Raw genomic sequence first — 9,658 nt, 5'->3', positions numbered from 1 at the left:
ATAGAAATTACCATGACGCACTCAATGCAAGTTAATGTTTAACTAGCTTTTGCCCGCGGCTTCGCTCGCGTTAGAAAGAGACAAAAAGTAGCCTATATCACTCTCCATCCCTTCAACTATCTCCACTTAACACTTTCGAAACCGGGCTCTACGCGGCGCTACGACATTTTCGCTACATACGGGGAAACCCATGTAATCGGCTACGCTTCTACGAGCGGTGTACCCGACAGTCGGGTTCTTGGTAGCGAAAGTGTTAAAAAATCACGTCAATTCGTCGCTCCGTTTTGCCGTGAAAGACGGACAAACAAACAGACACACAATTTCCCATTTATAATATTAACTTCGATATAAATTGACTAGACAATATTTCTTTTATTTTTCCTCTTTCTCTAATTCTCAATATTTTTGCTGCTTGTCTAAAAGAAATTGTCCCAATTATAATTTAAAATGTTGTTTGATGTTTCTTCCATTTTATTCTCATTCATATTCAAACAACTTGTTAGGAGCTCCATATTAATTAACTAAGTATGTAAATTCATAATTAATTATCCCGCTAAGGACCACTTTGATACGCTCAGTCAGAATTGTGAAAATTCATTTTTGAACAGAAAGTTAATATCTTCAGGTTACTCAAAAAAGCGTAACGTCAGTCCCCACGCTGGTCCAGTTGCGGCTAAGTACACAATTTACACATGTGTAGAAAAATATCAGTGCAAAAGTTTAAAAACATGTAAAATAATTAAATCTAAAAGCACTCTAAAATAATATTTATTTATTTAGTTTAATTTTTGTAAGTGCTATTGTGTTAAAGTAAATCTGAATTAAAACAATTTGACGCTTAAAGAATATGATGCTACTGGTTTTTTGGAATTTGGGTAAATCAACTTTTAAAAACTACTCAAACCTGTCCGCAGATATTAAACTTCGTGGCTTTTATGCTTCACTTTGAACTCTTTGAAGGCCCTATCTGACCCTCTAGTACAACTTGCCTTGTCGCGCGCGAGTCCATACTTGAAGTCGCGCTTGATGCATGGACTCGCGCGCGACAAGGCAAGTTGTGCTAAAGGTCTGCTAAACACTGTAAATTGAAACGTTGTTTCTTATAGCCCCAGAGACCAGAGACATTTTGAGTAACACCAAATACACTGAAAACTGTCGCACATTAAAATTGATTCGCCTATTTTCGCAGATTTAAGTTCTTTTACGATGTTTCACAGTACGACTATTGTGATATATAATACTATCAACAAATGATGATCGATATCATTCATTCATTCATTAAGTATTTATTTGTAGAAAATTATTTTCAAATAATTCGGACAGTAGGTATATCACATGATATTAACTGGTTTCTTAGTAACTGTATCCAACATAACTGTGTAAAATCATAAGTATTTCCTACGTAGTGAAGTCCAACACTCTAAAAGCCTAAAACGTCCAGTTAAACCGAAGCTAACCGTAATGACCGACCAATTTACGGAGATGATAATAATTTGAAGCATCCATGCGTTTTTGCCACCATCCGTCTTTGGCCAGCGTTTTACTAATGTGAAACAGATAGCTAGATGGAGCGAGGCGCGGCGGTATCGAGGCCGTGATGCTGGCACTTCTTGGTACTTGCAGGCGTGAGATTTTATGTCATTTTTTTTATTGGATACAGTTAAAGCGATTACTCATCTGATGGACAGAGCTGGCGCAAAGTGGGAATGAGCATGTTTACCCAAAAGAAGTCTATTCACATTAAATATTTAACCACTAACTCGAGTAAGATACAGTTTTTTCGCGCCTGGAACAACAGCAACCCTATCTCCTATTTTATTTGACTAGTTTACTAAAATATTTAAAGTCACACACAGGTCGAACGCGATTAATTAACATTATTTTTACCTTTTTTCCCAACGTTTCGGCCAGGTTGCACTGGCCGTGGTCGCGGAAGACTGACGTCCCAGCAAAGTGTCACCGGAGATGTAAACAACACAAAACTACCCGACCTGTGTGTGACTTTAAATATGTGTACAAAGCGCGAGAACTTAAAGTGTTATATAGTTTACTAAAGTTATTTTTAAGACAGTGCATTCGAAATTTTAATTTAGATTTTTAAAAGTTGGAAATCAATATAATTATATCGGAAGCTATAAATAATATTAGTTTGCACAATTAGAAACAATGAACGAGATATGAAATGGCCCGTGTCTGTTTGATTTGACAATCGTAATTAGGTTAAGAAATATGATACATAGGCACGCTTACTTTTTAACACGCAAGAAGGTGCATTTATATACCTCGCATGTTTTTCACTTTTGTGCTACTTCCGCAAAATAATTTCTATTGTACTACCCTTTCAGAACCTGTGGGCCAAGGAAACGGAAGTCAGGTTTTTTTTGCGTCGTATTTGTACGTTTCGAAGAGCTTCTGATATAGCCACACTAGCCACACATGCATGTTATCAAATTAGGAACCTTTTATGGCTGGGGTCAAACTTCCTCTTATGTTTTTTTTTTTAAGTTGGCATAAAACAATAACCCGCTAGGTGAAAGTAAGTGTTGCATGGTTATTCGTGTATACTATACAAATGGCAAACCTTGTCCTTAATTATAACGTTGCTTACCTTTTTTTTGTTTAGGAGGGGAAAATGCAATTATGCGCAGCATACCACTTGAATGCGGGGACTGACCCAAGTGGTTATGTGGGACACCTTGTTTAGGGCTAATGAGGTCCCAAGTCTACTCACTAAACGACCCCTCCCCGACGTTGTTTACCTACTTTAATCAATAACCAACTAATAGAACGCCTTCGTTAAATCGTTTAAGCCAAACAACTTAGGGATGGTCGCTGGCTGTCAACAAAAGAAGATAAATATAAAAAAAATCCCACCAAGTATCAACAGTGATCAGTCGCGCTACACCCAGACTCCAAAGTAAAGGTGAGCCTGCGCCCGCGTCGCGTCAGTGACGTGTCTTCAGTACCCGGTCGATAGTCGGCGCGTGCGTTCGTGTCGCTCCTACCCCATTCGAAAGTGCTAGTGAGGTTACTGAAATTGAGTTACACTAATTTTATTTTTTTTTAAGTTTTTAGTGTTGTGCCTTTCTGGGATTGGAATTGTAATTTCACCGGTAAGTTTAATTTTAATATTGTAGAAACTTTTGTTGAAGCTTTTTAACTTTCAAGAGGTTAACGTTTTGAGATTGGATGTAGGACAAGGTGCATGTTAGTGTTTAGGTAGCGTTTGCAGATGCTTTTACTTCTGTCTATAAAGAAGTAGGCAACGTGTGTAGCAGCAATTCCCGTCAACTTTGTACAAAAATTAAGGGAAAAGTTAAATTTGTTTTTATTAATTCCTATTTTGTTACCAAGATTTTGTTGATTAATTGAGATTTTATTAAGTTTTATTTCGTCATTAAGGTTCTCTAGTATCTATATTTTCTTAATTATAACAATTATCCTGTATATATCTTACGAAAGTCGAATTATATTACTAAATGTTGGTAACAAAATAGGATCAATTAAAATTTGCTGACGTGGCATTGTACAAAGTTGACGGGAATTGCTGGTAGTTGCTTTTACTTATGTCTAGAAAGAAAGAGTGGGTAACATGTGTAGATGCTTTTACTTCTGTCAAAGAAACAGTAGGTAGATGCTTTTACTTGTGTGTAGAAACGCGCCAACTGCGAGTCGGTTAGGAGTCAGTTCAAAAATGTGTATTTGCCCAACTAGACTGTTTGATACTTGCAATAGGGTGAAGAGAAATTACCTTGTAAGTCCAGGGCTTAGTTTTAATATTTATGGAATTGTCAAAATTGAATTAAGTACTGCATTAAGGTCACATCGGTTTCAACTCACTTTAGTCCGTCAACCTTAAAAAACATCATATTGCGTTGGATAGATTCTGCTACTGCTTACAGCCAGTCACCATCAGGAGCAGCCAAAGCCCTCACAGATGCATGTTCCGATATTTATAAGAGCTTTGGCAGCTCCGACAGGTTTGGAAGCAACAGTACAAGCAATATATAAGCAGTAGAATAACTAAATATTTTATAGTATATACTAGTTTAAGACAAAAAAGTTTGTAAATATTCTGTAAAAAATCTCATCTAAAATCGTGACTAAAACGGCGGGGCGAAGCGAAGTAGGTAAACGTCTTATAAGAAAGTACATTCCATTTTGCCTATAAGGTCAAGTGGGGTAAACGGAACAGTAGGTTGTTTACAATATGTGTTTCTTTTGCCCCAGTTTCCCCTACGCCAAAGTAGGAAATAGAACCGAATAAAATTATAATAACTTGCAAAGAAGATGCCTATGGAGGGACAAAGTCTTCAAAAGAATGACATGATGTCACGATCCTCAGCATTAAGTGGGTACTTGGGTAGTGACCCTGCCTGCTAAGCCGCGATCCTGGGTTCGAATCCCGGTAAGGGCATTTATTTGTGTGATGAGCACAGATATTTGTTCCTGAGTCATGGATGTTTTCTATGTATATACTTATAAGTATGTATTTATATATTTAAGTATGTATATCGTCGCTTAGCACCCATTGTACAATCTTTGCTTAGTTTGGGGCTAAGTTGATCTGTGTAAGGTGTCCCCAATATTTATTTATTTATTTATTTTGGTCGCCTTGTTAATACGTATGTTTGTAACTTTTGTTTATAATTAAAGACTAAAAGACATCTTTGATTGTAATGCTGAATAAATTATTTGACTTTATCTGTCTATAGGGAGTTAAAGCCCCAGAATAGTTATTTGTTATACAAGGGGGCAAAGTTGTATTTTAACGCCGAGTGTGGAATTGAAAAACGAGCAAGTGAAAGGATTCTATAGTTGAACCACGAGTGAAGCGAGTGGTTCGAGAATAGAATCCTGAACTTGCGAGTTTTTTAACACACGAGAAGTAAAATACATTTGCACCCGAGTGTAACACAAAACTTTTCCCCTCACTATAGCGAGGAAACTACAACGCAAAAAATGCATTTATCACTGCTTCCAGTAGTTCCACAGGTGGTAAATCATCTTTATTACTAGATTCACCTACTTTTATCAATTTTAAAGCAGTTAATTTGACTTTATTCAAGGTCAAATTACTTTACCCACTAGTGGATAAAATGCGTTTTTACCCGCTGGTATTAAAGGACAAAACACGTGTTTCCGAGCCAGTGAGGGGAAAATTATTTGACTTTATCTGTCTATAGGGAGTTAAAGCCCCAGAAAATATATGACTACTTATGCGCCATGTTGCGGAATTTCATTAGAACTATTTTATTTTAATTTAAGCCCCGACGCAAAAACGACGGGGTGTTATAAGTTTGACGTGTCTGTCTGTTTGTCTGTCTGTCTGTGGCATCGTGGCTCTCGAACGGATAAACTGATTTAGATTTAGTTTTTTTTGTCTGAAAGCTGAGAGTCGGGGGTGTTCTTAGCCATGTTTCATGAAAATCGGTCTACTATGTCGCGGTCGGGGGTTTTTTCAAAATTTTAATTTTGTGGTTATGTTATCTTCTTACTAAATTGAACTGTCACCGCATACATGAGAATAACAGCATCGTTTTGTCATCAGTATATTTTACGAGTAGATATGGCAGGCAAGCATCGATAAATGATAAAACATCAGTGTGAGTAGCCGAATGCGCAAACGCTCACGATAATATCTCTTTCGTAGCTATCTATCTCTATCGCTCTTGCGTATTGGCGCGACAGAGCCAGACTACCTTTCTGCGGCGTTTCGTTTCGCGTCACAGAAATGCCATTCGGCTACGGGGCCAGGTCCTCCCTATCGCACTATTTGCGTCTTTGCTTTGACTAAGGGCGAGCAAGGACTTAAGACGCTACAGGAGCTAAAATGCTAAAATGGAAAGGATTTTTTTGGGAATTTTCGTTTGGGAACCCTTTCAATTTGGGAATTTTAGTTAAATATACTAGTGTTATTAACTAGGCTTATAGAAAAAAAATAGTCCATTCGGAACAACTCAGTTAAAAGATATTGCGAAAAAATCTTTAAAATCTAGATTCCGCTCTCGGCTGTTTCCTACTTCAAAACTTAAACAATCGTAACGAAATTTGAGAATCTGAATAACAATGAAATAATCTGTGTCGGAAAGTTTAGTTTTTTTGGCTAATTGTTACCAGTCTTGAGTATCACACCTTTTTTGCACCATAATGAAAAAGGTCGTTTTTAGAAATTTTTGATTTGCTCTAGTGTCTTTAAAAAAAAAATTAAAATGGTCCGACACAGATAAAAATAATAATAATCTGTGATGGAATCTTTAAAAACCAGGGAGGAAATAGTCGAGAGCGTTTGTATGGAGAATTGACCCCTCCTGTATCGTCTTAATGGTCAACAGCGTCTCCCAGACATAATTACAGTTACGTATGCCGTCGCAGACGTTTGAAATAAAAACAAAAGCCTTCCGAACCGGTCCCTTCCTACTCCGCACTCAAGGTTCGCCACAAGTTATTTACAAAACATTCTGTTCGGATCTTATCTTGTCTTGTTTTGCTTTTTTAAGACATGCATTCCTATAGGATAAGATACTCTCTTAGTTTTTTTTTTAAATGTTTATATCTTCAGAACTCCATTATTTCGTAACCATTTGGATTTTTTTTTTGCTTAAAGAACCTATTACAGTCCTTACAGACTTATGTCATATTAAAACAAAACATTAAAAACATACAAAACATTAAAATATTAAACAGGTACAGACAACTCGAGAGACATGAGACACCTGAAACATCTGCACCTAACTGTACTTTCGAGCCTCAATAATGAACTTTAAAGAAAATTATTTGTTCTGAGACAATTATTGTTTGTGCCCAATAAAGCCTCCGCCACACATTTTGAGAGCGTGGCGTGAGCGGGGCGCGTTGAGAGCGTACCGCCAGCGCCGCGCCCCGCTCACGCCACGCTCTCAAAACATGTGTGGTGGAGGCTTAAATAACTGGGAACTACTATGTTTAGGAGTAGAATATAATTATTCTCGAACACCATTATAACAATAGCCTGACCTAACCACAAAATTAAAATTTAGAAAAAACCCCCGACCGCGACATAGTGGACCGACTTTCATGAAACATGGCTAAGAACACTCCCGACTAACTCAGCTTTCAAACAAAAAAAACTAGATCTAAATCGATTCATCCGTTCGGGAGCTACGATTACACAGACAGACACACACACACACACACAGACAGACAGACACGTCAAACTTATAACACCCCGTCGTTTTTGCGTCGGGGGTTAAAAACAGAAAGGAATGATGTGGCACGAAATGGCCTCATCTCAGCAGATTTCTGTTGACTTCCAGTACTGATCTTCCGATGAAACCATCAAGTTAGAAAGATACACATAACATGCAGTCTAGTAAAAAAAGTAGATAATAATAGGGGCGCCACCGTCTATATAAATCGTTTTGCATGTGGCAACTATTTTGATAGATTTTGACACTTTAATATTATGATAAAAAAATTGGTTTCATTTTTTTTCTGCCAAGCTGTAATCATAATCATACACGACAGCACGACACTCAGTTTTATGCATAATGGGCACCTTAAACCTGCTCAATAAATCTTCGAGCTTTGGTGGTCCGGATCACGCTATTGCCATTGTCCCTTCAACCGACGTGAAAAACCCATTTATAATCATATGAAAACATCGTCTCATGCACGACAGAATTTATCAGTTTGGATATCTACTTGTATTAAAACTTGGACCCTTTTAAGAGGATACGGTAGCGAAAATGCTAAAATGGAAAGGAGTCCCCCTTTCAACTTGGGAATTTTAGTTAAATATACAAGTGTTATTAACTAGATTTATACCAAAAAAAATTGCCCATTAAGAACAACTCAGTCAAAAGACATTTCAAAAAAATCTTTAAAATCGAGGTTCCGCTCTCGACTCTTTCCTCCTTCAAAACTTAATCAATCGGAACGAAACTTGAAAATCTGAATCTATGTCGGACCGTTTAGCTTTTTTGGTTAATTGTCACCAAGAACAACCTTTTTGTGCGCCACAATGAAAAAGGCCGTTTTTGTACATTTTTGATTGGCTCTAGAGTCTTTAAAAAGCAGAATATCATAAAAATCAAAATGGTCCTACACAGATAAAAATAATAACAATCTGTATTGAAAAAATCATTGCTCTGTCTTCAAAAACCAGGGAGGAAATAGTCGAGAGCGTTTGTATGGAGAACTGACCCCTACCGTATCGTCTTAATGCTTGACTTGATCAGTTATAAAAAAAATAAAGTTACTAAGAACAAACGGGCCTCTCGCTCGTTTTTGCCCAGAACATGCAAGTTGTGAAATGAGTTACCTTCTGAGGTGTTCCGCTTGCGCTATGACATGGGGTTCTTCAAGAAGCAGGTATTTAGGGTTCTCAAAGGTGGGCAACGCATAAGTGACTCCCCTGATGTTGCTTATGTCCATGGGCGGCGATGACTGCTTTCCATCAGGCGGCTCGTCTGCTCGTTTGCTACCTATTTAATAAAAAAAAGAAAAAAAAAACACTTACAAAAGTTAAACGTGGTAAAAGTGAAGATAAGAAAGATCGTAAACAAACGTATTTTGGATTTCCATTATCAGTTGCTTTTAGGTTTCTGTAAAGTAGTGTTATCCTGTACAACAAATACACGAAGTTGACGAAGTATTTGTTTGCCTATATAATTTTGGCTTAGGAAACACAAAATTCGATTTCATTTCAAACATTACGCGTTGATGTCTTTTATAAGGCGATATTTTAATATTTGGATGCGGACCCCAATGGCTGGATATTCGGAAATAGGTAGTATAGGTAGATAAGTGTTTACATAAAATATGGTTTATTTAAAACAGTCTGTGCAAAAAGAGGGCAGCAGTGATCCCAGAGTCAAATAAAATTATAAAATATTTAAATCTAAGATTTATAAAGAAATCAAAGCTTTTACTTAAACGACAAAACTCTGTATTTAATACGTTCATATGCACATTGTAAATATGCTTACTTGGAAAATTAATATTTCATTTCATTTCAACTTAACTGTCAAAAGTAAATGTACTGTGTAGTAGGTATATATTATAATAACTATGATACCAACTAATATACTGCTTCATTGACAAATCATAATAACTGAACGCAAAAAATACGTAGTAGGAATACGGGTTCATTGACCCTGTCACCTGCCGTTTTAGGTTACAATGTCCTGTATAGGGACTGAGGAAAGCATGCTTTCGACTCGCATGTTTTTAAAATACAAGGTCATTTATATTGATTTAGACTAACACGATTTGCACTCATAATTTTAGAACAAAACGGGACTTAATCGCGTACCACCCGTGACCACGAACATAATGTGATGTTCGAAACGTCGGGCCTAATATAAATGTAAGTGTTTACGCGATTAAGTCCCGTTTTGTTCTAAAATTACAAGGTCATTTGTATTGAACAATACCTACTTGAAAGCTTAATATTCTGTCTTGATGAACGCATGAGTGGCTGCCCTGATGTTGCTTATGTCCATGGGCGGCGATGACTGCTTCTCATCAGGCGGCTCGTCTGCTCGTTTGCTGCCTATTTCATAAAAAAACCTACTAAGAACTACCTATTAACTTTGATATGGAGTATTTTATGTGACTGCATTGACTGCAACAAAAGCATTTAAAATACGAGTTAGCCAGGGTTTAAGAAATGTAC

At 37.1% G+C, this 9,658-nt stretch overlaps 1 protein-coding gene across 4 annotated transcripts in view; it reads left to right on the top strand.

The window, feature by feature from the left end:
- Window positions 1-2,950: 2,950 nt before the first annotated feature.
- LOC125236438 overlaps window positions 2,951-9,658 on the top strand; it is a 141,176-nt gene continuing 134,468 nt past the window's right edge. For all 4 annotated transcript variants that reach the window (XM_048143245.1, XM_048143244.1, XM_048143243.1 and 1 more), the window contains exon 1: window positions 2,951-3,113. The gene's annotated coding sequence lies outside the window, so the exon portion shown is untranslated. The remainder of the gene's footprint in view (window positions 3,114-9,658) is intronic.

This window comes from Leguminivora glycinivorella, chromosome 19 (assembly GCF_023078275.1).
Source record: "Leguminivora glycinivorella isolate SPB_JAAS2020 chromosome 19, LegGlyc_1.1, whole genome shotgun sequence".
Taxonomy (NCBI): Eukaryota; Metazoa; Arthropoda; class Insecta; order Lepidoptera; family Tortricidae; genus Leguminivora; species Leguminivora glycinivorella.
Note: the sequence above shows the minus strand (reverse complement) of the source record. Positions and strands in the feature narration are given on the sequence as shown.